The 26,790-nt window shown below is 38.0% G+C and overlaps 1 protein-coding gene and 1 non-coding gene across 2 annotated transcripts in view; one reads left to right on the forward strand and one right to left on the reverse strand.

The window, feature by feature from the left end:
- The window catches only part of DLG2 (discs large MAGUK scaffold protein 2), a 2,071,189-nt gene that overhangs the window by 1,049,800 nt on the left and 994,599 nt on the right, over positions 1-26,790 (forward strand). The gene's annotated exons all lie outside the window — the stretch shown is intronic.
- Positions 14,553-14,683, reverse strand: LOC132371161 (small nucleolar RNA SNORA18). Its single transcript, XR_009504785.1, has one exon. It is a non-coding gene; the product is annotated as a small nucleolar RNA SNORA18 (small nucleolar RNA).

Consider the following 26,790-nt stretch of genomic DNA (forward strand, 5'->3'; position numbering starts at 1 on the left):
TTCTAAAAAATCTACAAACATGAGTCCATTTAGACTTAACAGAATCAGAATTTCCAGGCAGGGGACTGAACTGCATTTTAAACATACATCTCAGATGATTTTTATCATTAGGCAGTTTTGGGAATCAAAGTATGTAAAGGGCCATCACTGTTGCCTGGCACTCCGCAGGTACCATATACACTCCTTAACGGTTACTTAACATTGAAGATTGTTGTTGATGGTAGCATTCATATAAGCACTGGGCTATTTAGGTCCTGACATCCTTGGCTATTAGCATACTAGTTGGCACTTCAGTAGTTGTCAGTCTAAGTTATCCAATTAAATCACTTACTAAATACTGGCATTATTCCAGATGCTGTAGGAGAGACAAATTGTATATAAACTCTGATATAATCTGAAGTAATTTTCAACAGTTCCCAGAGGAGGAGTTTTTTCATTCTGGGGTCCAAAGAAAAAGTACGGCAAGCATGCCAAAGATTGTGTTCATTTTTATTATTCATACGCTTATTCATTTCACTTGATTATTCCTACATTAGATTGAAGGGAGAATGACATTATAGCTTAAAAAATGTTTTAACGACAAATTTAGGAAAAAAAGAGTGTTTCCACACCGTACATCAGGAAATTATAAGCTGGGGGTTGTAATCTTCTTTTAATGCATTATCATTTTCCTGGCACACCCATCAAGCCCATGTGATAGATGTTATTACTTTTTTTTTTTTTTTAATCCAGAGAACATTTTCTGAGAAACAGACATATTTTGCTCCTTCTGGAGTACAGTAAGTCCTTAGCCATTGAATCCTAAACATGAGGGCAGATGTTGTTTCATGTAAAAAGTTTTCCTGAGAACTTAAATTTATTCTTTAAAGTTTTGCAAATTACCACTTTTGATGGGAAATTTTCTAAATGGATTACTTGGCTGTTCCAATCTTAGAGAATACCAAAGTCTAACCTTCTTTTATTGTTTCATAGTCAATACTATGAACATAAATTATCATACTTTAATAATTCACTCAATGTTAATAAAATTCCTATTATGTAGAGTTATAGAGAACAAAAAATTAATAAAACGTGTTGTCTTCCTAGAATGAGTGACTGCCAAATGTCATAATTAACTTTTATTAGTTAGCTATAATGAATTAATTAGCTATAATTAATACAAATAGCTAGCATTTACAAAGTATCCAACATGTGCCAAATTGTATATTACCCACATAGGATAACTATTCCTCACAACAATCCTATAAGGTTAGTACTATTTTTACTTCCATTTTACAGATGAGAAAACAGTCTCAAGCTATAGCTTCTCTAAAATTACACAACCAAAAAAATAAATTAATTAATAAAAATAAAATTACACAACCAGGTTAGTAGCACGGCTATGTGGTTTTGTTCTGTTCTGTTCTGAGTTCTTGTATCTGTTTAGTGTAATTTGGGGCCAAATCCTCAGGAATTCTGACTCTTTCATTTATCAGTAGCATGATTGGGCAAGATACCTATGTCTGAACTCACTTTCACTTTTTAAATAAAATGTGGTTAATATGATCTTGAGGATTCTTGGGTATTAAATTAGATAACACTTTAAAAAAAAAAAATCTAACTTAGTATCTGGCACATAGTAGTTGCTCATCAAAGTTAGCTTTTCCTTTACAATTTTACCAGACTAACAACAACTACCACTTCTTTGGATTTCCAGAATGGCAACTTCACCTTATTTAATTTACTGTTTCTAATTATTGTGTGATAAGCCCAATAAGAGTAAATGAACCCTGATTAAGTTCTGATTGTCTTTAAGGTTTTCTTTTTATCATTGGCAGTCTGCAGTTTAACTAAAAGGTGCTTAGAACTGAATTTATCTTTCTTTATGTTGCTTAGAATTTGGTATACTTTTTTAAACATGAAGATTCATGTCTTTCCTTGTTTTTTAAAATTTCCAACCATTGAATCTTCCAGTATTGCCTCTTCTTCACTCTATCACCTCCTTCTGAGTAGGTGTAAATCGAGCTGCTCATTCTATTCTCCATATCCCAATCTTTTGATATATTTCATCACGTTTTCTTCATAGTTTGTATTCTGCATAATTTTCAATTCACCAATTCCCTTTTCAGCTATGAAAAATCTGCTGTTCAATTCACCCACTATTTTGTCATTTTAAACACGTAAATTTTGTACTTCCTCCCAAATTATCCAGTTTTGTTTTTTTTTTTTTTTCTTTCAGATTCTTCATATACTAATCCTTCCATTTGTCATGTGTGCTGCCTCTCCCTCCTGGTGGAGCATTTCCTCATGTAGTTTGTCATTTAATGTTGTGAGTTCAACTTTTGTAGAACTGTTTTACTAATGGTCATTACTCTTGCCATGAGTTGAAAGGTATCACTGGAGAAAAATTGCGTGATTACTTCTGCTGAACACTTCACAGGTTTCACTTGTCCAGAACCACAGTTTTTTACATTAATTTCTCAACTCAAGAGCGTCTCATACTACATGGGAACTGTAGGTTTGGAATACACATCCACAGGACAACCTGGCTTGCCGATTCAAATTCTTTCAATAGACTTTTTTTTTTTTTTTTTTTAATTTAAAGCAGAGACCATCTTTCTTGTTGCTTTCTTAAGACAAGATCAGATTAGTTCTCTTTATCTAAGGGGAAGCTTTGCCAGAATTCAGACCTCTGCAAGGCTCACAGTTTTAAATCCATGCCATATCTCCTATCTGCAAGTGAGCATTAAAACACCAGTTTCAAGCTATTTTGGTTTATATAGTCTATATATATATTACTGTTGGATTATAAGATGATTGTTCTGGCTTCAAGTTTCTGCTCCATTTCTGGTACCTAGGAATTTCCAGTTCTTGAGTTTGAGCTCAGCTCTATATTTATTTTTACATTTTATCCAGAATTTTTATACATTAGTATTAGGAGGGTCAGCCATTTTGTAGGAGCCCGTGTAGTCTATATACCTACATTAAGTCAGCAATAAACACTTATTGAGTACCTACTTTATATCAGTCACCAATTAAGGCACTAAAGATAGCATTGGTAAATAAAACAGAAGTTCCTATCCTCACAAACTTAATTATAGTGGAGTAGACAGACAATAAACAAATAAGCATATAAGATAATACCAGATGGTGGTAAATGCTATGAAAAAAAAAGCAGAATAAAAAAATGGTGATATGGGGAAGTGATTTTGGGAAGAATGACAATGAGAGACTATTTTAGATAGAAGGATGAGGGAAGAAATTTCTGTTAAGATGACATTTGAGCAAAAGCCTAAGAAAATAAAGTTAGCTATGCATATAATGGAGTAGCCCAATGAAAGGTAACAGCTAGTGCAAAGGCCATGAGGCTAGACCATATTTACTATGTTCAAGGAACAACAAAAAGGCCAGAATGGTGCACTGAACAAGAAGAATTATGGTAGGAAGTGAGGTCAGAGAGGTATTGTGGAAGCTGAAATGAATGAGGCAGGCACCTCACATGTGTCTTATAAACCAAAGTAAGGACTTGTGGTTTCATTCAGAATGAGATAAGAAACCAGTGGAGGGTTTTGAGTAGGAGAATAAAATGATGCAATTATATTTTGGAATGTATCTTTTTGGCTGCTCTATAGAGAATAGACTATCTCTGTCTATATTACAGAAATCAAATATTGTCTCCTTGCTTGCTAAGCATGAACTAGTATAGAAAAAGAATTACCTAATAAAGTTTAGCTTTTATAGATCTGGGATGATTTTTACAAACCAAACACATTTCTAGTTGAGAATTAAAATACCTTTACCTTCTCCCAACCACATCTTAGAATTCTTATTTGAAGCAGTGGTACGTAGAGATATAGCTGTTTCTGATAAAACGTAGAGCAGGTTCGAATTTGAGAATAGAATTAGTGTAAATTCCAAATGTAATCATTACTCTATACTAATTCATCCTGTTTCTTATGATACATTTTTAAGGTTAAATGACTTCTTTTGAAGTCTTCTTTCCTGGCTAGGAAATTATCTGACTCCTAGAAGAATACATAGTGTGAGATTCTGTTTGCCTTGAATTGAACTTGAAAGAACTACAGGAAAGCCAAGATCTGATTATCACTAAAAGGTTCTTACATTTTACAGTGTGTATATATATATATATATATATATATATATATATATATATATATATATTTATACGTAAAGGTATGTCCAAAATGTCAGAGAGGATGGATGTTCCAACAGAGCATTCTACACTCTATTATTATTTGTTAGCTTTTAGTACATCAGCTTTGTAAAAACAAGAGCTCAGTTTTGTCAGTATATCCAGAAGTGATCAGGTTCAAAGTATTGATTCATGTCAACCAAATTAATAAGATTTTTAATCTCAATGTACACATCACTTCTCTGCAGAGCCTTCCCAGATCCCAGGAATCTAGATTAGCTATCCTCTTGGTGCTTCTATAATACCCTATATTTACCCCTGCCTTAGCACTTACAACACTGCACTGTAATTATTAGTTTATAGATCTTCAGGCTACTTCCCTTATCAGACTGTGAACTCTGTGAGGGTAGGAATTGTATTTGATTTATTTCTATATCTGGAACAGTATTGTGCCTGACAAATAAGGAGGCTCAATGAATATTTGTTGAATATATGAGTGAATGAGTGAATAGAAATCTGATGCCCACTAATCAATCTGCAGTGAGGGATAAATCTGCCAAGTGAGGAGAAAACTTTATTGGCAGTTCAGTCAGTCTTTCCAGTAGAAATGTCTACTTGGGAAGCCAAATTATAATAAAAAGTTTATAGAATGAACCCAGAATTAGAGCAAGGGAACTAAAATGAATGACTTGGACCACTGATACCTTTTTTTCCCCTGATTTTATTATTTTCTTATAGTATATATTAGTTTCATTTTGTAAAGATAATATATGCATTTTATAGAAAATTAGAAAGTTAGAGAAACATACACGTAAGCAAAAGTCACCCGTAATTCCACCACCCAGAAGCAATTTGTGTTAACATACCAGTGTATTTCATTTAATCCTTCTGTAATGCATTTGTTCTCTCTGAGATCTCACTGGGGGTATAATTTTTCAGGCTGTATTTTCCCCTTCTCATCATAGAATCAATATTTTCCATGCAACTAATACCACTTCCTGAACATCCTTTTGTATGGTTGTGTAGGCTTCCACCTGACTCTCTTTACTATAAAACAAAGATTTCTCTAGAACAACAACCAAAAAAAGCTTCCATTCTTTTCCTGGGGAGAGAAGAGGCTGGGAGTCACCTGCATTGCAGGGGCTGTGTGTGCTGGCTACAAGCTTCAGAAAACGACAGTAGCACAGGTTTTAAGGCATAAAAGCATTGTTAAAATATAGCCCTAGATCTGCCGCCTTAAGGCAGCGGTCCCCAGCCTTTCTGGCACCAGGGACCGGTTTCGTGGAAGACAGTTTTCCACCGGCAGTGGGTGGGGGGATGGTTCAGGCGGTAACGCGAGCGATGGGGAGCGATGGGGAGCGACAGATGAAGCTTCGCTCTCTTGTCCGCAGCTCACCTCCTGCTGTGCGGCCCGGTCCCCAACAGGCTGGGGACCGATAGCAGTTCACGGCCTGGGGTTTGGGGACCCCTGCCTTAAGGAACGGACCACTGATACCCTTAAGCCATGGTTACCCCATGTCGTCATCTCCACTAAGGATAGACTGGCTGAAGGAGAAGAATAATCGTCAGTAGTCTGCTGGTGTATCATTTCCTCTGGGAAGTTTTTGAGGTTGCTGTAGATTCTCATTATATTTCTCTCCTTCTTCAGATTTCAGTTAGATCAACATCATTCATATTATACTACCCATAACTCCTGTAACTAGTTACCACAAAATTTGTAGCTTAAAGCAACATAAATATGTTTTCTTATAGTTCTAGATATCAGGAGTCCAAAATGGGTCTCTCTGAGTAAAATTAAAGTGTCCACAGAGCTCTGTTCCTTCTGAAGACTGTAGGGGGAAATCAGTTTCCTTACATTTTCCAGCTTCTAGAGGATACCTGTATTCCTTGGCCTCTTCTCCATCTTTAAAGCCAGAAGCATAGCATCCTTAAATTCCTTTCTGACTCTTTTTCTGTCCAAGCATATTCTTTTCTGACTTTTTTAAAGGACACTGTGATTACATTGGACCCTCCTAGATAATCAAGGATAATCTTTCCATCTCAAGGTCCTTAATTTAATCATGTCTGCAAAGGTACTTTTGCCATGTAAGGCAACATATTTGTAAATTCCAGGGATTAGAACATGGACATCTTTGGAAGAACATTATTCTGCCTACCACAACCCTGACACTCTTTCTTTAGAAAGTTAAGCCAAGATGTAACAGGTTATACTGTAAAGTATACTGTTCTCCATTTACATTCTATCCTGCAACGATACCCAGCATATTTTTTTTGTTCCCCAAATCTCTCCTCTTCTCATGATTGCTGGCTTTGATATCATATTTGTGTGTGGATGATTTCCTACCTTTACTTTATGATTGCCTTTACCGGTGAGCTTCCTCATTTGTAATTTTCTTGATTCTATTTGTGGCCTTTTCTTTTCCACCTAGAGAAGTTCCTTTAGGATTTGTTGTAGTGCTGGTTTGGTGGTGCTGATTTCTCTTAGCTTTTGTTCCCCAAATCTCGACAAACATTTACAAGGTGTCTGAAAATAATTCACCATTTTTTCCACTGTACTTTAAAAAAATGTTAATAATAATAGTAATAATAATAAACTACAATCTTTATTGCTGAACAAATGGGGAACTAGCCTAGAAATATTTTATCACATTTAGTACCTACAACAATTCTGCAAGTTTCCTTATTTTCTGAAGTTGAGAAAAATTTATATGCTTTCTCAAAGCCATTTAACCAATAAATGATGGAGCTGGAATTCAAACTGTCTCTTTCAAAACCTGCAATAATTTTTACAAAGTCTGGAGTCTTAGACACGTTTGGATTTTTACGAGGTTTAGAGTCTTAACCTTTCTAAGTCTCAGATTGCCTAACTACCAATGGGAATAGTACCTATCCCACAGGAATTTTGTGAGAACAAATGAGATGCTAAGTGCAACGTATGCAAATGTTTAACACAGTGACTGTTCTATAGTACATGCTTATGGAATGTTACTTTTTATTTAAAAACAAAATCTTAAATTTTATTCCCTACATCATGATATATTTTTTAACATCTTTATTGGAGTATAATTGCTTTACAATGTTGTGTTAGTTTCTGCTGTATAACAAAGTGAATCAGCTATATGTATACATATATCCCCATATCTCCTCCCTCATGATATACTAATTATTTTTATTTATTTATTTTTAAAGGAATTCCTTTTATTTTTATTTTTTATTTATTTATTTAGTTAGTTAGTTTTGGCTGTGTTGGGTCTTCGTTTCTGTGCGAGGGCTTTCTCTAGTTGCGGCAAGCGGGGGCCACTCTTCATCGCGGTGCGCGGGCCTCTCACTATCGCGGCCTCTCTTGTTGCGGAGCACAGGCTCCAGACACGCAGGCTCAGTAGTTGTGGCTCACGGGCCTAGTTGCTCCACGGCATGTGGGATCCTCCCAGACCAGGGCTCGAACCCGTGTCACCTGCATTAGCAGGCAGACTCTCAACCACTGCGCCACCAGGGAAGCCCTAATTATTTTTTATTTTTGTTTTTTCATTTAATGCCAGCTTTCAAGGAAGGAAGACTATGTCACTTTTACATACTCGTTCTGTTTAAAACCCATCGAGATGTCTCAATGGGCTCTGTCAGGAGTGGGAGGGTCCCAATGGCTGCTCCCCAAAGGCCTGCAGATCATTTACCGCTGTTCCATTGCTCCATGTTACTCATTATGTGAAATAAATAGGATATGTTTTAATACAATCATTTCACCGTGGTCAAAATTGAGGTATAGAAAGATTGTCATATAGGAAGACACCAACAGGGCCAGTTCTCCTGAATCCAAGTGCAGCGCTTCAACCCACTGGCAATTTCAACTAATGTGACACAGAAGAATATGACACTGAATGGCAAACACACTCTCTATAATATTGCATAGCAGTGAGAACAAATATTTCTATTATGTACATTTCTATACATGCGTGTTTTGAAGGGAAGGTTATATCTGGAGTCACCTGTAAATGGATAATTCACCCAGTCTAAGAACAGCCAAGTTTTAGAATTGACCCATAGATGTTGCTGCTGAAACATAGAATCAACACATTGAATTTTTTTTTTTCAGGTAAAGCTCCTCAAACTGTCAGCCTCCATAATCTATATATGACGCTTTGGGTCATCACTTATATTTCTAACAAGAAGTAGTGCTCTGTGAAGATTTTGGTGTTAAAAATGTCTTTTTAAAAAGGTTGATTTAAATGCCTGGAAAAATTATTACACAATTTCTTACTTTACCATTTAATCAAGTTTGGGTTTTAGGGGAAAAAACAAAAAAACCTGCAGATGAAAAAGAATTGTTGGCAATCAGGTCAGCACAATCTCAGGGTTTATCTTTGAAGTAAGGCTTAAGTTGTATCTTTGATAAATAAGTAATGAGGTTCACATACTGGACTAAAATATCTAGCCGTAGCAGTGTTTGATAATAAAAGGGATGCCATTAATAATTGAGAATCAGTAATACTCAGAATGGTTTCTGCTGAACCAAACATTTAGTAGGTAGGATTTGGCCTCGCAAATGCAAACAATTGTGTCTGTGATTTCCCTGATGTAAGTTAGTATCTAAATAGTTGAAACTTTCTAACCTTTTGTAGAGGATAGTGGGAAGACCAGGGGCTTCAGTGTCAAGCAAACCTGAGTTGAAACTTGGGCTCTTCCTTATATCTCTGCTTCAGTTTTCTTATGTGTAACATGGATGTGCAATGCTACTACCTCATAGGATTACTAAATGAGGTAACACATGAAAAAGGCCTAGAATAGGGTCTGGTACTTAGTGAGTGCTCAGCAAATGGCAGAAGCTCTTTTTGTTGTGTTGGCCTGACACAGATAGACTGACAGATATTTCTCCAGCAATGATGGTTTTACTTGGGATCAGCAGAGAACTGCAATTTGGGGTCTGCAACCTTGACAAGCCACGTGCAAATCCCCACCCCAAAAAAAGGAAAGAGAACACTTTTATAGAGGGGAGGGCTAGAGTAAACACAGTTCTTGGCTTTTCATTGGCTGAATCCTTGCCAGGAAATAAGAGGAGTCTTTCTTCTTCCTGTTGGGCTCTGCTATCATCACAAGGTGTGAGAGCTCCCCTTTCTGGTCTCCCAACTCAATTTAATTGAGGTTTCTGTTTATTCATTTTTTAGTTATTATTTTCATCAATAATATTAATAATCATGTTGGGGGAAAATCTGCATCCATATTGCAGTTATGAAGAAATTTTCAAATTCACACTCAAATTCACACTCAAATGCCATCAGAATGCATTATAGGGAAAAATACATAATGATCTCCTTACAGAGTGTTTGTAAAGTTAAGGAGGAATAAACATTGAGGAGTGCCAGAATTTAAAGGTACCTTACAAACCTAACATGATGATAAGAATGGTGCAGCTATGCTTACGGGATAATATTTCAATTGCTTCACTGGGATCTGTTTCTCGAGTATTTCTGGGTTTTTATTAAAGTCCTAAGATAAATGCCTATACTGTTGAACCCGCTGAGTCAGACTTTTCTTAAGGACCATCTATCACTTTAACTTATCAGGCAGTCTAGCCCTGAATCTGGAACACGTGGCAAAGACAGATTGCTTAGTTGGAGATGAGGACAACTTGGCCACAAAGGTCTCTCATTTCATCTGTTCTCATGAAAATATCTGTGACACTCTCTGAGGAAAGCCAAGAGACTGTTCTAAGAAGCACACAGGCTGACTGCCCTTCCAACGGAGGGCCTAGACATCCCAGAGAGCAGGCTGTGTTAGCGAAAGGTCCAAACTTTGACATTCTATTCCCCTGCTTCAAATAATCGTCATCCATTTGTTCCACTCTTTACTCACTAACCTCTCCCCCAAACTATAATTCAGAGACATTTATTATGTGTCTACTCTGCCATACTCACTGTTAGACCCTTTGCACATATTAACTCACTTCATCCTAAGACAACCCTGTAAAACTGTGTGGGGTATTCAGAGATGAATAAAGCTGTTTCCTTATCTTTGAGCAGTTCTCTATCTACAAAAGGAGACCACTGCAAAAGGCCTCTTCCCTAGGCAATTGTGTTCCGTTTGGCCCTAGCTTTTTCAACCAGTTACCTCCCTGCTCTATACCACTAACATTTACTCTTATCCTTCAAGTTGTTATTGGAAGCACCGCTTCCAGGAGGATTTTTAGAATGTATTATGGGAGACTCTATTCAGTTCCACTTTGCATAGTTCAGTTCTGGTCAGTTCTCTGCCTTTTTCTTTCCTAACCATTCCAGTGAAGCACTTATCCCTGACCTTCCTCCCCACAGAGGATTTCTCCTGAGATGTGAGTGATGATACACTACTTTTCTGTATGGTTTGCCTTGAGTTAAGGTTTTTGTTCTCCTTTTCTCCCCTTTACATGTTTACCTACATCTGTGTTTTCCATTTTTAAGAGTAAGATCCTTAGAGGACTGGATAACTTATAGACCTCTATAATAAAGACATAAACACCCATAGAAAATGTTCAGAGAATTTTAAGAAAATTGTCTAAAATGGGATAATTCAATGCCTTCATTTTACAGATGAGGAAAATTTACGGTGAGCAGATTGCTTGGGTTCATAACCTTGGTTGGGGGCAAAAGCAGGATCTGAAATAAAGTCTCCTGGGAATCAGTATATTTAAACTTTAAAAAGAAGTCCTCCACTCTTACTCTAGTGGTCTTTCCACTGTATCATTTATTTCTTCTTAACAAATTACTCTTATAGTGACTTGGTAAGGTAATTGTATCATTGAAGACAATTTTGGAACTAGAATATAATTTAGAGGACATTAGTTGAATTTTTATCATTACAGATAATAAAATCCCTAACATTTACATTGTGCTAAGAGTTTACAAAAAACTACATACACTTGTTTCTCACAAAATCCCCATGATGTAAGCAAAATATTTTTATCCCAATTCCATAGATGAGGAATTAAAGGCAAAGGTACATGCAAAAAAGAGAAAAAAATCATATATTGAACTCCTTTTTCCCCCATTACTCAGTTACAACTATTATTAGCTCTGTCCCATTTCCCCTACTTGCTCCCTAATCCCATGTATTTTACCATTTCTTCTGTAAACATTTCAGAATGTATCCTGTTAATAAGTGATTATTTTGTATATCTTTTGAAGGTTTCCTAATTTATCACTTTGAAACATAAATTTTACATTTGGGGATTTATGTTTTCCATGTTGGAGTAGTTAGATGGTTACGAAGTCTGAGAGTTGGAAACATCATGTCTATTTCCCAGTATTAGTAACTTCTGTTTGAGAACCTACTATGGGGCAAACAAGGAAGGAAACTGGGTTGGGGGAAGGAAGGGAGGGTCCCCTTCCCAAAAATCCCGTTGTGTAGAGTCAGATGCACTGAATTCAATAGATAACAACAGCATTATTAAGTAAGATATACTGTAGGGTCTTTTAGAAAGTATTTGTGAATTACTATCTGTAATTCATCCGAATCATGGAATAAGGACCTTTAAGCTACTGTACTTTAGGACAATCTCCTCTCTGCCTGGAAAAGTTGGTTAGCATGAGAACTGTTGTCAACATTAGTACTATGTTGTGGGAGCTGGCCGCAAAACCGCAGGATTGCTTCAGGCCCTATTCTGGTTCCGGGGTGGGGGCAGGCTGAGCATTTGGTTAATTCTTCTTCCTGATTGGAAATTAGAGTGACATGTGCCTGTCCAAACACCTATAAACAATGAGGACTGTTCCTTCATAGTTGCTCAATAAACAGTCCTGATGGTGAACAAAGTTCATTAGCTTTTCAATTGTGGAAAACCAGATACATTTTCCAGTTCCAATGTACCCTGGACCTTGAATCTTATTAAAGTATGTGAGAATTGAGGCCTTCAAATGGCCTTTGCTTAATATTCCAGGTTCAAATGGACAAGAGTACTTCCTTTGATGCTCTGGGGCTGCAAATGCAGGTGCCCTAACCTGCCTTAGGCAGTGTGCTTAGGTGACCCAAGCTAGATCACACTTCCTGGCCAGACTGGAGTGAATGCAAAGATGGGAAATACTCTGAAAAGACATTAAGCAGTTCTTTGTATTCATACCCACTACAGGCTTTATGTTTTTTGTCCGTGTCTGAACCTAGTTTTCCAATATTTCATTGATTCTTTAAGCTATCCAATTTTCTAGCAATAAATTCCTTTTTTTCCTTAATTTAGCCAAAGCCATTTGTTTGTTTGCTTTTTGTTTTCCCTTGCAACCAAATAACTCTGGCTGAGACATCATCTGTGTGTGACTAGAGTTTATTGCACTCTTGGGTGAAAACTGTCAGTTCCCTCTTCCAACCCCAAATTAGCGGGGAGCTGAGACCCGGAGCAGAGCGATCTTCCTCTAGTACTCTGACTGACTCCTTCTCATACTTCATGTTTCTACTCAAAAAATCACCTCCACAAAGAGGTTTTATTAAAACCACTCCACCTAGGAGTCCCTCTCCAAATCAGTCTATCACATAACCATGTTTGTTTTATTTTCTTTATCCCAATTTGATTTTATTGTTTGTTTATTTTTATCTCTGTATTGTGTCTTTACTCCCAAAATGTAATCTCCTTGAGGACAGGGACCCCGTGTATCTTATTCATCTCTGTATCCCTAGAAATAGTGGCAATGCTTGGCAAATAGTAGGTCATCAGCTAATTGTTTTAAACGAATGAATGGGTAAATGAATAATCTTGCCCTTGATCACACAGCTTTTAAGAGGAAGAGACTGGGTTTAGACTGAAGTAACCTGATGTCTACATTCAGCCTTCGTGGGCAGTTTAAAAGCAAGTAGTTGACGTGTACGTGCACACACATAGGTGCATGAAAAAAAGAGAGAGAGAGGTACACAGACACAGTGAGAGAGAAAGAAAGAAAGAATGTTGAAGAAAACGGAAATATCTGCTTGTATCTGCTAACCTGGCAAATTGTTCGCGTTTAGTGCCAACCCAAAGCTCTTAACTAAAGTGAAACTGTGAATCTTTGCTTTCTGTTTAAACCAGTAAAGCATTTTCATCTAAGATATCCATTAAGGTGGCAAGTGTCTTTTAGTTTAGTACAGCAGTTTTGGTAGTAGCAGGGTTATGAGTCTGTAGATTGCACAGAGCCTCCCACTAGTAATATATAACACAGAGCTTGTGTTTTAGCATCTCTTTGGAATAAAGGTCATGGGATGGGGTTGTGAAAAGTATGGCATTTCTGAGTCCCTGGATGAATTTGAGCCACTAAATTGTCACTGGCCCTATTGTTTAGTAAGTGGCTATTCCATCTAAAATCTGCCATTATCCAGGATTACATTAGGCACTTAATATACATTATTTCACTTAATCTGTACCACAATTAGCCTGTGAGGCAGACATCATTATCCCATTCTACAGTTCAGGAAACAATTCAGAGAATGTAAGTAAACTACCTAGGCAGTGTCAGTAAGCATATTCGGCATCAGGTTTGGGACTCCCTAGACCAAATTCTTAACCACTCAACTATGTTTAGAAGAAGATATTAAAATCCTTGAAAAGAAGCGTCATTTATATTTAAACAAATTGCTAAGGATTAAACAATAAGTAAGATTCAGTATCTGCAGTGGAAGCAGCCTGGGATTAGGCATTACTAAATGTAGGTTCTGGGAGTAGCTTTGATACTGTGTGTCTTCATGATATTAAGCAGTTCATCCTGTGGAGGAGTATTGGAAAAAAGCCTTGTACCTGCCTCTCAGATGCCTGCATCCAACCCCAGCTTTACCATTGCCTGTCTCTGTTACCTTGTACATATCACTTTATTTCTATCTGCTTCAGTTCCATAACTGTAGGATGAAAAAATAGTACCTGACACATGGAGATTAAGAAAGATAATATGTCGGAAAGTGTTTAGAAAATTATAGTGCCAGGGATCAGGAATTTTAGATAATGACTGCCTCAGCATTTAATAGATATTATTATTTTTTTAAGTGTAAAGGGTTTTTTTTAATTATGTGTAACACAAAGTTATTTAAGTCAATAAATTTTTAAGGAATTTCACATGTTCTGATTCTTTCCACAGCCAATCACCTTAGTTCCTCCAAACTCATAATCTTCAAGATAAAATAGCCCTTTCAAAAAGAAGTTATCGTGTGAGTCAGCCCACAATTCTTTTAGTTAGGCTTCTTTGATCTCCAATGAAATATGGACACACTTCAAAATTCCCCACCTGTAATCTTTGGGATCCAATTTCCTCAAGCGATTTACTTTAGGACCATGTTTAGGGTCAGGAGATGGATCTGCCTGGTTCTGAATTTGACACCCTCTAAAAATGTATTAGGTTCAAATCATATTCACTCCTAAGCCATCACACCCTAGAACAGTACAGATCATTGGGATATGCCAATACCTAAGATAAAAAGTTTGTTAGGTTTTTCATAGTTTACTTGGCAGCTCTGTCTTGTAGTTCTTTCCCACAGATCTAACAGGTAGTTCTATGAGTAAAGGAAACCACACTGTTAATCTATGAGGCGTTTCCAACGATGTAGGTTTACAGAAAAAGCCCCATCGGGATAGACCTCAACAATAGATATTATTTTTTTAAATATGGCTTTCTCTTAGCACAAGAGATTATCGCTTTGATGTTTCAGCCAAAATTTCCATTTACACCTTTTTGCTTTGTTTTGTTTTATTTTTTTGTTTTTGACCAGTAGCTTTAATAAATTATTTAGGTGATTAATTTTTGCTACTGACATACTCTGTCTCCTTAACAGAGCTTTAGAATGTTGTAGTTTTGTTTGTTGATGTCTCAGAAGATGGGTTTCATTAGGATGAAGACTGCGGTTTATTCATCTGCCTCCCCTCACCCACACATAATACCTGGCACCCAATCATCCCCTTGTCATTGACTGAATTAATGAAGACCTATTACTTAGCCTCTTTGGATCTTAGTTTCTTAATCATTGCAGATTAAAATAGAAAAACAGTGTAAGCATTTCAGAGAATTTAAACCGAGCCTAGGAAATGTTGAATATCATGCCAAGACATTTCATAACTTACTTATTGTTGCCCATCACTAGTTATCACTTTCAGTTTTAGTATCAGAAGACACACTAAGCTGATAGGCAGGGAGTGAGTACCCCAGTCTCCACACCACTGAGCACGTCTACCTTTGGAAACAATCTGTGGGAAGCTGTCATGTAGAAAACGATTGTCTTTTCATGTGGGTTTGTAGTCATTTATTTTCTTACCGTGAGTGCCTTGGTTCTGTCATCTGGTGTAGCGTGCATTTTGATTGCCAGTTGGTTTACAAGCCACAGCTCAATCAGTGGATACCTTTTACTATCTCCTTCCTTGAAACCTACATGGCTGCCTGCTGTCAGATCAAAGTAATATGGATCCATGACAGACCTGAACAGAACTGACATTCAGTGGAGGTGTGATGGCATTTGAATGTCATTGATAAGAGATGATTAGTTGCTTTAATTTCCATGGAGGTTGACGTATTTCATTATGCAAAATAATAAACACGTTTTATATGAATTCCAAGGTTCCCCAGTTCATGACATGAGAATTCTAATTAGTTTTATGTGAGCCGTACAGAGGGCAAATGAACTTGTAATTTTGCTTAAATTAAAATTTCAGCGATTTCCTCAGGGGTCTCCTTTGAAGATAGCAATATGCTCCCAGGGGAATCTAAGGAAAACTTCTGGATTTCTAACTCCTTGGTCTCAATCTCTCTTACAAAAATCACTGCCTTTCTGATTGGGTAGTGGGATAGATACTCAGATCTAGGATGTTTTAGGTAGAGCCCCAGCTCTGGGGCTTTAGAGACCAGGGGATATGGTTGTAATAGCAGTAATCTAGGATTTGGGAGAGCTCAGAACCAGCCCCAGTTCTGCCTCTCATTAGCTGTGTGACTTCAGGCAAGTCATTTAATGTCTTAGGACCCTCAAGTTTCACATATTAAAAAAATGAATATCATAATTCCTCTGAAATCCCATAGCAATTTATTTGTTTCTCTCCTATGAGAAGAGAAAGGAAGAGATCCTAATATTAATTGAACATCTTCCATCTGCAAACCTTGTGCTTAACACTTTCACATCTGTTATTTAATCTACTTAACAAGTAAATGCCATTATCTGTTAGAAGCAGTGGATATAATGACCTTCCTGATCCCTGGTCCCTATCCTTACTTGAGCGCCACCTGTAGACTCAGCCCTGCTCTGCACCTTGGAAGCCACCATGACCTGGGAGAATACGAGGAACACTAATTCTGTGGCTCGGTGGAATCAGCATCCGAGTATCCTTGTTCCTTTGACATTGTGCCTGTTCACTACCCTTCATTCATTCTTCAAACATTCATGGTTGCCTACTGTGCACCACATCTGCCTGAGTAAGCAAGCCTGAGTCCAGGACCTTACAGAGCTTGGAGAATAGAGGGGGAGACCGTGTAAGTAAAGAGGTCATTCTGCCCAGTGTGAATGTGTTCGGTGCTAATATAGAGATAAGCGCAGGGTATTGTGGAAGCACAGAGGAGAAACTCAACCAGTCTGAGGGTGGTCAGAGAGTCTCCTTAAAATAGCTGATAACTAATACATTTATTCAAAAACATTTATTGAGTGTCCAGCAGTCACTATTCAATGAGCTAATGACAGAGCAGTAAAGTGAGCACAATTAAGTCCCTTGTCTTATGGAAAGCAGACATGCTAATTACCATCAGTTTGAAGGTGATGTTGAGAGCTGTGAAGGAAAATAGAGCAAGAGAAGGGGAATGATGGTTCAGGCTTGTGTGCTGAGTGGGGTGGTACATTTGTGTTAGTGCCGTCAGATCAGGCCTCTAGAATTCTGAGGTAACATTTTGAGCAGAGCCCTGAAGAAGATGAGAAAGCAAGCCAACAAGATATCTAGGCACAGAAAACCAAAAAACACAAGGACCTTGAGACAGTAACTGCTGTGTCAGAGGAACAGCAAGAGTGACCAAGGGGGAGAATAGTAGGAAATGAGGTCAGAGATGGCCTGGGGGAAGATTACATAAACCTTCTAGGGCACAATGGGACTTAAATGGAAAACTATTGGGAGATTTTTGACAAAGCAATGTCACAATTGGGTTATTTTTAAAGGGGAGTGTACGTGTGTATAAGCATGTGTGAGTATGTGTGTATGTGTGCTTCAGTGGTGGCAGGAAGAGAGAAAAGTAATGGGAGACAAACTTGTGGTGCTAAACAATTTTGGAATTCTTCTCAGGGCAATGCAAAGCCACTGAAGGGTTTTAAAAGGAGAAAGGAGTGGAAATTGGAGGCCAGGACACTCCTTTGGAAGCTGTTGCAGGAAGTCAAGGTTGACCTCTAGATATATTCTGGATAACCCTGGATAAGCCAGCCAGCACTCAGATCCCAGATCCCATGACTCTGCATGGCTCATGCTTCTTCCCGTCATAGCTGAGGTTTTGTACCCACCGCCCAGTGTGCCTGCAGCTAGTCCTCTGCCGGGATCACTGCTTTTCACCTGGCCCTTGTCCTCGAAACCAAATTTATCCGTCAGTCGTCCCCCGGGACTTTGTTCTGGCAGGTCACCTGCCTAGGCTGCAGCCCAATGCCTTGCATAGTCCGAACTCTAAACTCTTCTCTATTTGCCTGGGTCAATTTCTAAGCCCATGTCCCCTCTCTCTTTGGGGTGGCCCAGTGTCTGGGGTCTCAGGCCTTCCCGATGTGGAAGTCCCTGAGCAGCCAGTTTTGGAGAAGAAAGTGTTAGATTTTAGTATTCTACTTGAAGTCAAAGTATGCTATAGACAAAGGTAGTCTTTACTGTCACTGCCCCTTTCAGACGGCTTTTTACCTTCTTCCTCTCTTTCCCCCATCACCGAGCACACAGTGGTCCCAGACAAAGGGCGTGGGCTGCACATTGTTTCCAGGTAAGAGTTAGAACTCCACGTGTTATCTTCGGTTTTTCCCCTTTCACACACAAGAAACATTTTGCAGAGGGACCCTGGAAAAAAATTGAGGGCAGAGTATATGCAAATGTCATCAGTCTTCGAAGATGGGTGTTCAAGTATCTAAGAGGACGATAATTTTGAGCACAGAAGTCTCTGCCTTTTACACACCATGACAGTGGTACCTACTGCCCACACTATCTGCTTTTAAAGCACCTCACCTGTATCGACTGAATCCATTCATGGATCTAACTACATTAGACTGTGACAAGGCTCTTGAAAACTTCTCATTAATTCTGTTCCAGGCCAAGATGCTCACCTCAGCAAAAATGATCCTTTCAGACATCATGCTTCTGATAAAGTAAATGAAGACATGTTAAACATCAGTAGTCGTTTTATGAAACTTCTATTTTTTGAATGCCTATCATGTGCTAACCATTGTTCTAAGTGCTTTAGATACATTATCAGGGACCTAGCAAAGTAGAGCATATAATCCCCAATTTAGAGTTGAAAGCCCCACCATGTCCTGCATGGGCCTGTGTATTCTTCCCCCCTGGATCAATTGTGACCTATGTGAGTGGTTAGAGCTGGGATCTGAACCCAGTTTGAGTGATTCTAATACTCACTCACTGTTTCTTTAGACACCTTTGGCAGGCCATACTTCTGCCTACCACAGTATCCAAAGACCTGACCAACATGTAATATATAAAAACACATCCAAAATAGGAGCCGTTATTATGACTCAGGCAGGGGTTAGCTGGAGAGGATGGAGACTGAGTAGGAGGGGGAGGCAGTTGATGAGTGAGTAGGGGGAAAGTTGCCTAACCTACCAATTCCAAAACCCACCACTACTTAGATTTAGAGAAGGAGGGACTGAGAATTGCCTTTGTTCTTCTTAGAAAAACTGATTTCTCTGCTTGGTAATGGCAAATTACTTTTATGTAGGTAGTAAAATACATCAAAAGTGTGAACCTCTGCCAAAGGTAGAGATTCCCAATGAGCCTGTAGTAATCAACTGGATGATATTTGAGTCTGACCTGATTAATTCACCATCATACCATGTCCCCAGGCTGATGGACATTTCAGGTAGGAAAGGGAATGCGACTAGAAATCATGTCTTATACTTCTTGAATCTAGTAAAGATAAGGATGACATGATGATGATGGTGATGATAATAATGAGAATAGTGATGATGACAGAAACAGCAACTAACATTTACTGAATTTGCAAGGCATCGCACTAAGCATTTTACATCCATTATCTTACTCTTCACAGTTTTGTGAGTTATGTACTGTTATTTTTCCCATCCTATAGCTGGGGAAACTGAAACTTAAAGGGGTTAATTAAGTGTCTTGTACATACAGCATCTAACAGACATTAAATGATAGAACCACTATTCAAACTCAAATCTGCCTACTACAAAGCCTGAGTTCCTAACCAGGCTACTTGCAATATTTCAGAAAGCCTAATCCAATAGAACATTGGCTCTACAAAAGTCTTGTGTATTCTAAATAAAGAAACTGCTTCCTTTGCTTTAGGCTGGAGTTATATCACCCACTCTGCTAACAATGATTTGGTCAGCCTGATTGGAAGCTTGTTATGATGGTTCCAGACATATTGACTGTAGTTTTTTGTTGTTGTTGTTGTTGTTTTAATAAGGATCAAATCATCACTTATTATATGCAGTTGACTTGGTAGGAAAATTCTTCAGTGCATGGAATCTATGGGGTAAAAAAAATAAATGGAAACGTTTTATTGATACTGGAACAGTTGGTGCCTCTGTTCTGAAATGTAATATATTCCAGCCTAAAAAGCCTTAAGTTTATATCTCTAGTGTGTGAAATTAAATTAACACCCTATGTTATAAATTCTGTTGTATCATAATTTTTTACCTCATGTTTACTTAAAATGTCTTTTGAAAATCATCCAAAACACCATAAACCTTCTTTTCTTTAGCAACCACCTCTACAATAGAAAAGGAGACTAGTAAACTTCTTGCCATAGCAGATGAAGTCAGAAGATTTAAATGTGGATGTGGATCTTGGAAAAGGAGCTGAGTCAGGGATCAAGCCAGGGCACCAGGGCAACTGAATGAGGTGAAAACCCTGTTTGACCCTGGCAGTGTGAAAGTTTTAGAGACAGTTATGGCAAGAAAAACATTTCTGTAATTTTTAAGAACCATGGAACTTCATGCAAGTGGGAGTTGAAAATATTTTTAGAACTTTGAGGTAGGCTCTGCAGGCCATGAGCAAAACTACCACTTGCTTTGGCCGTCAGAAATGGTCCAGAAAACACTTCGCAAAGATGGCTGCTTTATGGCAGCTGTGTTAGAGCCAAAAGGAAGACTCGATTATGACAAGCAAGGTGTGGTCATACACCCATCCTCCTTCTGTGTCCTGGACTAGGGCTCCATCTTGTTAGTATCTGCCACTAGCATCAGATTTCCCCTGACACTGGCAATGTGTCCTGACATTCTGTCTCTTCCCACGCTTTTGCTTTTTTATTGAGGAGTAGCTCTGGCATCTTAGTCTTGCTGATTTCTCTCTGCTCACTCCTCCGGCAATTGGGAAATAATTACTTTTATATGTCATTCAAAGTGCTTTAATCATTACTTGTTCACTTATTCATCCAGTCAATTAGTCAGCAAACATCTCTGACTATCTATTAAATTCCAGGCACTGTAATAGGGATGAAGACATAGATCTTATACCAAAGAATAATAAGAGAAAGAGCAAAATAGATTGATCTAATAAGGGAGACAAGGAAGGCCTTATCAGTATCCGTTATGTACCGATGAGAAAAGGAAGACTCAAAGATTTTAAATCACTTGTCCTATTGTGATTTATCATTAGCCAACTCCACTTTTAAATCAAGAGTCACGAACCATCAGGTGCTAGGTGAATATTTACTGAATGAACCTAGAATGGAAAGCAAGATATAGTCTTAGTAATGGGTTGGTATAACTCAGAGGATGTCCTCTTCAGGATCTTCTGACTTAGATATGGCAGGGATAAGTCATGGGCAAATGCTTCTTCTCATTTATTGTGTGTGCATGCCCTGACTGAGAAACATAAAAGATAGAAGTAGAAAAGAAATTATGTATCTCTACCACTGAGGTGATGCAGGGTGCAGAAGATAGCTCTTAATTGTTTAGAGCACAGGACTGGAGCAAGCCTGCTTGGCTTCACACCATAGCTTTACCACTAACTTTTAGACCACTTGAATAAATGTTTTAATCTCTTTGAGTCTCAGTTTCACAATATGCAAAATGAAGATAGTAACAGAACCCATCTTAGAGAGTTGATAAGAATTAAAAGAAGTTGATACACACACACACACACACACACACACACACACACACCATTTAGACGATCTAGTGGAATAATCTGTGTCAGCTGTTATTATCCCTACTCTCCAGACTCCAGAAGATAGAGGATGTCAAAAGAAGAGAACTAGGTTACATTGCGTTTTGAACTACATATAAGTACATATATTTCTTGTCCCTTTCGGGCAATTCTCATGACTTTTTCCAAAGCACCTTTAGATCTGGTCTTTAAATCTGAGCTTCTTCTGCTGAGGCCTCTAGTCTTTTTGCCTACTCCTATTGACCAACAGGAAGTTGCTATTCTGCTTGTTTTCTGTCAAGATATCAATAGCCTATTTCTAGGGACCAAAAATTAATATCCACTGAAAGTCATCAAGAGCTATGATTAAACAGATGCCAGTAGGTTATTAAATCAGGACTCAGTTCTCCACACTTTTCACTTAATAATATTAATCAGCCCTGACTGCTGCCCAGCCCTCATTCACTTTACAATAATGGAATTTGGAATATATACATTTCAGCTCTTCTCCTGATTCCCAGCCGCCATCTTCCTACTTTAAGAGAAATTGTAAAAATCATTTCTCATACTGTGTAATAGCAGTTTCAGTTTATAGAACTCAAAATCATATGCCAGATTCTATCTTAAGCACATCACTAATATAATCTTACTTCTTCCTCACAACAATCTTGTGAGATAGCTACTACTGTTATTTCCATTTAACAGATAAGAAAACTGTGCTTGCCTAATATAACAGATCTAGCAAATCAGAGAGCTGGGGCTTGAACCCATTCTCTCTGACTTAAGAGCTCATGTTCTTATTAACCACTGAACATTCTGCTTTTCCAAGATTTGCTAAAGGTTGCCTTTTTCATACTCCTTCTTAATAGAATTCCTTCAAACACTTCTGAAGACATCTTCCATTTTCCTCTGTCTTTTCTTTGATTCTTCCTCTTCCTCCTCTTTCTCTTTTGCCAACTTTTTTCCCTCTCCTTCTCCTCCACCTCTTCATCCTCATTTTTCTCTTCTTTCTTCTCTACTTTATCATCTCTTCCTCCTCAGGCAAAAATAATGCTTATACATGATAGAAAGTATTAAGAGTTATGAAAAAAAGATATTTTGAATGTCAATGATTAGGAAGCATTTTGTGGAGGAGGTAGTTTTGAGGTGGTGATTAAAGGCTCGGTTGCGTTTGGGTGCATGGACAAGTTCATGCAAACCATTCCAGAAGGAAGGAATGGTATAAATACAGGCATCCTACTAGCATTCATGTGGAAGGGTAGAGTCAGCATTTTGGTTTGGTTGAAATGAAGGGTGACTGAGGAAAATTATTAGGAGCTAGATAATAAAGTGAGGCTAGGTTGAGGGGAGCTTGATATTTCAATGTGAGGGATTTGGACTCAACTCTGGGTTATGGGGAGCCACAGGATATTTTTAAGCATGGACATTATATTTTCAGAGAATTGTCCTTTAAGAAAAATGATCTTCTGGCAGCATATAGGATGAATTAGAGGAAAAGGAAATTGCAGGCAAAGTGGTAGTTTGGCTACTGTTGTCAAACTTGGTTTCTGTCAAAAACCAAATGAAGGATGACATTGACACCCATACAGACCAAGGATGTAACCTGGGGAATGTACAGTCAGCATTTCAATAGCTGGAACTCTACCCCTTTCTCTACTCTCAACAAGGTGTACAGATAGGGATGCAAGTGAGTTAGAGTCCTATTATTATGAGGATGGACTTAGATTTTTTTCTAATTTATTTTTTAATAAAATCATGCCCAAATTTTGCTTTTATTAATAGGAACCAATTTCTTGAAATCCATCTCATTACTCTTCGCATCATCCAAGAATGTCAAAGCCTCATGTCAAAATGCCATGATTAAAAGCGACTGATGTTCATTAGGGTCATAGTAGTGGGAAAAAAAGAGGAGGTGGATATGAGAGAAATTATAGAAATATAATTGAAAAGAGCTGGAAGCTTATTATGTTTCGGACAAGAAAAGAGGTTTCAGCAGAGCTTTTAGGGATTCAAACTGGGGTAATTGGGCAGATAGTGGTGCTAATGAGAAGTTAGCAAAATAAAAAGAGAAAGATACTTCTGTGCAGTTTGTTTTATAGTATGATAAATTTAAAAATATCTTTATCGTCTACGTGTCAAAGATAAAGCAGTGGAGGATGGACGTGTGGTATTGTGGAAAGAGGCAGAACAACTGATTTGAGTCTTCTCTGCCACTTATCAGGTATATAATTTTGGATGAAGTCATTCAATATTTCTGAGTCTTATGAACTGCTGTTATTACCAAACATTTGAGCAATTATGGTGGATCAGGCCTCATCTTTGCATATTCCAGTTAATACACCTTACATGGGTACTCTTGAAGAAGAGGAAGCATATCTTTATCCCTTAGGTGATATTTAGTTTATTGGATCACATCTATAAATATTAAGTGTGCATTTAGATGTAAAACCTTAGACCTTTTTGCATCTCAGATAAACTACAGTATTTGTTACTTCCACCAACCTTGTCAGATATCTTGATCATTCTTCTTCACCTTTGTAATAGGTTTCACCATTGTCTAGTCCCTTTAAGATACCTGAAGTGAAAGCCCTCTTTCACACAGTCACCACTCTATTGTATTCCAGTTCACTTTCTGGCTCAGAGGCAGTGAAACAGTGAAGGGGAAGTGGAGTAAGCTGTCTTCCAGTGTCCTTGACCATAGGAAAATGAGGGGTGCTGGTCACACACGGAAGAGCAGTTAAGACAGAAATCCATCCAAGTCCGTGGGCCGAGGAAAGGGATCCTTCTGTGGACAAGTCACAGCCTGGAAAGCCTATATCCTACAGCAAAGAGACTAAAGACTAACAAGGCTCTGTTGGCACAGCATCCTGGCTTTGACCACAGCCATCAACAAAGGCTTCCCCCAACTCTGACCAGATCTGGAGGTCATCACCATGCCCACTCCACCTGTAATTACCTCTCAGATCCCAGGACTCTCCTCCAGTAAAGCCACTAGTGAGGCCTCTTTCTGTCTCTAATTCTCTTTCTAATTCCTTTGCCATAATGAAACTCTTCGCAGAACTTCCCTTTGTTCCCTGATTTTGACTTTCAATAGCTTGTTTTGAAATTCAGAAGACTAAACTCTGGCTCTATCTGCCTTATTTGTTTTTCCTTTTGGTTTCTGAGATGCAGTGGCAATGCTGGAAGTTCCTTTCATGACAATGAGGGAGAGAGACTACAAGTATAAAGATAGTATTTCTTGATAACCTACAGATGTATTTAGCTTTTTACTCCGCCATTCAAACTTATTTCTCATTTGGTTTAATTGTGCCTCTCTAGCCATACCTTCCAACAATCCCTTTTCTCCAGTGAAGTGGGATTATCTTTCTGGAATATATTAGATGCTTTTTGCCTCCATGCTTGTTCATTTGGAATATACCCCCACTTCCCCCAGTTGGTTAAATCTCCTTTGTCTCAGCCTGTTGAAATCCTCCCATCTATTTTTCAATGCCATTTTAGTGGTACCTCCTCGATGGACCCTTTCCTCATTTTCCAACATGCGCCCTTTATTGAATCTCCATGGTTTTCCTTAACTCTCCTCTGGCCCAATCTCATCATAGTTATCTGTGTATTTCTCTTAACATTCTTACTAGTTTGTAAACTCCCTAAGCACTGGAGCAGTATCTTACTGTATTTCACAGTATCTCACAGATTTTATATTATCTTTCACCATACTTCTATTTGGAAAAGTTTGAATTGAAAAGCTTTCAAAAAATACCCACATTATTAAGCCATGCTGAAGTGAGTAAGCTTTATATTATTTTAGAAATGTGATAACAAAAATATATGTAACATTTTCCACCTGGTGACTCTAAGCTGTATATCCAAAGACATTCTCTGCCCCTCTGTTATTGTTGGGATTGTGATAACACTGCAAATTCTTGTGCAAATATAATCACAGTGGCTAAATTTTATTGAGTATTTTATTTATACCAGGCAATATACTAAGTATTTTAAAATAAACAATAATTTTATAAGCACTGAGTTTGTGGTTTATCATGAATTACTTAGATGAGTTTTATTGCCATTGGAACCCATATATTGTAGAACCAAGAAAACATAATAACTTTCAGACAAATTCAGAATCTGAAAAGGAAAACTAAATTGCTATCGATTAACCATTCGGTGCATTTTCCCATTGTTTCTCTTATGTTTTCTGGTTGCCTAAGCAACTAGGTAGATGAAGTCAAATATGACAGCTAGATATTTTTTCCAAAATCAAAAAGTTTCTGTATAATTGTCCCTAAGACGCTCACTCCCAATTTGGTGGTGTAGATTTCTTATACTGATTTTTCTTGGCTTTTCCAGGTCAGATTAAGAAGAATCTACATTCTCTTTATGTAGGGACTTCTTAATTGTACTACAAAATGTACTACATCATCAACTTATCAGGAGGCACGTTTTTCATTGCTATGAACCTACTGAGAGTAGTGTCTTACTTATCTTTGTATGTCCAGTGTTTAACTTAGTGACTGCCACATAGCATGTACCAAATAACTGTTGAATGAGCTATCGAATAGATAGAAAGATGTTTCTGTTCTTTATCTTGAAGCTTCTGATTTTTTTAAGCCAATGATAATGAGCTTCCTTAGTGGCAGATGTTGCTCCGTTACTCCAAGGATGTTCATAAGATACTGTTCTGCCTTAGCTGAAAGGACTTTTTACCTTCTTCTCTGTCTCTGGGAATGAAAAATGTTATTTTAGGCAGATTTTTCCACCTATTTTTCAATAGATGGAATTCATCTTCTCACTGGTATTGACATATAAATAATTAATCAGCGATTCACACCACCTTGCAATTTGGGGACTTAATTTTGCTGTACTCCTAGGAAGGACCTATCAAAAAGCAGATTCAGCAAGCTCATTTGGCAGCCAGCTTGAAGAGTCCTCTCTGATTTTGGACAATTTGTTCAGAGGAAACAAAAAGCATCATATGTTGACTTTGGCCACTCTTAACTGAAACCCACTGACTTTGGGTTAAACCTGAGCTGGGGGAATGATCTAATGAAACAGAGTCTTCAAAATCTAAGGTGTCTGAGCCTTGCCGAAGATCTCTTAGAAGGCCTACTCACAGGTAATATTTGTATCACTCAATATCTTATTGAGATCTACTTCTTATATAGGAATAGAGAAGAAATGGCAAAGAGAGTGGTGTTACCTCACCTGCCACTCTTTATTGCTTACCCCTTTGTAATTAGAATGAGTCATATGAATAGTTCTGGCCAACAAACTGTGGGAAAAGTGATATGTGTCATACCCAGGCCTAAGCAATATCAGTGCATCTTCCCTCCAGTATGTTCTTCTCCTGACACAGAGATGGTGTAGCTACAAAATTTGGAGTCTCTTATTCTAGATCCCTGAGCGGTTATGTAGAGCA

Source organism: Balaenoptera ricei, chromosome 8 (genome assembly GCF_028023285.1).
Source record: "Balaenoptera ricei isolate mBalRic1 chromosome 8, mBalRic1.hap2, whole genome shotgun sequence".
NCBI classification, from domain to species: Eukaryota; Metazoa; Chordata; class Mammalia; order Artiodactyla; family Balaenopteridae; genus Balaenoptera; species Balaenoptera ricei.